The 2,150-nt window shown below is 35.5% G+C and overlaps 1 long non-coding RNA gene across 1 annotated transcript; it reads left to right on the top strand.

The window, feature by feature from the left end:
* Positions 1-542: 542 nt before the first annotated feature.
* Positions 543-1,642, top strand: LOC113277229. The gene is made up of 2 exons (XR_003324798.1): positions 543-815; positions 1,273-1,642. It is a non-coding gene; the product is annotated as an uncharacterized LOC113277229 (long non-coding RNA).
* The last annotated feature ends 508 nt before the right edge of the window (positions 1,643-2,150 follow it).

Below are 2,150 nucleotides of genomic sequence, written 5' to 3'. Positions count from 1 at the left end.
GTCTTTGTCCCTCCACAATTGAGAATTCTTGGTGGAGTCATGAGTTCGCGGAATTAGTCTATTTCCTTGAATCGGGTGTTCAAAGTTTCGATATTTGTGGTTTTATCAATTATCAAATGACTTCAATGACTTCACCCATCAAGATGTTAGGTTACCCTTGCTTGATTGGACAAATTTGTCGTGATCGTGGTCTTGATTCGATTGGCAACTCTCTAGGAGTTCCCAAACCGGTTCGTCCGTTTACCTTTAGGCGCATAAGGGAGAATGTGTGCAAAAGACAAAAGATGCTTCACTTAATGATTGTGACCCTACCTGTAACAGAACAAATCTTTTTCTCGGGTTTAACCAAACCCATTAGTCATATATTTGTATTTAGTAGTGCTCAAAAACACTAGGTGTGTTTATGAACTGGTGGTTGTTTTAATCGGAAACCTTAGTGCCTTAATAGGCCTCCATGCAAGATACCCAGTGTTACTCTTCTCCTAGTTTTGAACGGAATTGAAAATAAGCGGACATAAAAAGAGGCAGGGAGAAAGAGAGGGGGCTCCCTATTTGTTTCTTCTCTTCCCTTCTCCACTAATATTCTACAGCCAGAAACTTTAGAGTGAAATCACCGATGGTGCTTAAGAGATTATTTTTTTGAAAGAGTATATTTAGTTTTTATGGAATCAGTTTTTCCATATTCCCTTCCTGGTTTGCTTTCCTTCTCCTGTTGAGGAAAAAAGTTTAGGAAAACAAAAATGGAAATCAACGATTGAACCTCATGGAGAATGATAGTGATTGTTGTGTTCTTATTAGGTAAAGAAGAAATTGAGGTAGGGAATCATCTGCTTTTGATTCTAGTATGAATTGAACGTGCCCTATTATTATTCATGATTATGTTTGAGAAACTGAACCTGAATTTAGTATCCTGTTCGATTTAGAGCATTGGGTAGCTGTTTGTTTACATATCATGTCATATGTAGAATTTTTGGTAATTCCTCTTGCATGCAATGAAGTTAGGGTTTATGTTATGAATAATGGATTTTGATCATGGCTCATGTTCGTAGAAAATTGATGAATTGGGTATCTTCCAATTATTATGAAATACTCAAATATCCATTTGATATGGAGATTATGTAATTTTGATGAATAATTCGTGTTTGAACATCTTATGTAGAAACTGGTAAACCCTAAAATGTCTGTTTTTCTTCTGCTAATATCTTTAGATCCAGTGGTTGGATTGTGATGAAATTTTACTATGTCGTACTTAGTTGCATGATAAATGTTCAGAAAAAATTTCAAGACGATCAAGTCACGTTTACTACTTGAACTATTGGACGGACTGAGGCTGCAATGTGCTGAATTCAAATCCTGGATAGACAACTGTTTGTATTATCTTTCACTATCCGCTTATCGGATAAAGCTGAAATTTTAGTAAGATGTTTATATACATATATCCAACCTACTGTAAAAATTTCATGAATTTATGATCACCTTAGGTACCCCAAAGTGTAAGCTCAACATGGCTGTCTTTCGTGGAACATTTATTCAAGTAGTCAAGTCATGACGTGTATATGTTCTTATTGAACCATTGAATTACTGTAATTCTGTAATATGTTGTGTTACCATAATCCATAAGGTTACATTAAAATTTTGATTATGATCTGATCAGTATGTGTTATGAGTTTGACAAGAACAATAGATTTTTATAAATATGTGCTTATAGTATCGATAAACTAAATTGGGCAGTATGTGTTTGGATCCAGAATTGTGGTGGATATGCTTGAACTTATAAATGGTGTATCTAGTGTTTTATGGGTTTAGTTTAACTAAGAGCTTAAGTTTCCATCATGATTGCTCATATGTGAACCACGATGTCTCTCTCGACATCATTGCTCGAGTGAACAATTGGTGGTGTTTTAGTGTGATCATAATGGCTTAGGGCCATCAATTTGAACTGATTAAGGTATGCCATGTATATTTGTTAGAGCAAAGATCGGTCGACCTCGCATGCGTTGCTATCTCAAGCATGTTTGTCAATGTTAGTGATCAAAACTATGAGTCTTGATTTCTAGCCTACATAGCTAAGTCTCGGACTAGGATAGAAAAGTGTAGTTGATATCAAGGACTTCATGGCGATTCATCATACAACCAAGAAGGTCTATACA

This window comes from Papaver somniferum, chromosome 5 (genome assembly GCF_003573695.1).
Source record: "Papaver somniferum cultivar HN1 chromosome 5, ASM357369v1, whole genome shotgun sequence".
NCBI lineage: Eukaryota > Viridiplantae > Streptophyta > Magnoliopsida > Ranunculales > Papaveraceae > Papaver > Papaver somniferum.
This window is presented reverse-complemented; position numbering and strand designations above follow the sequence as displayed.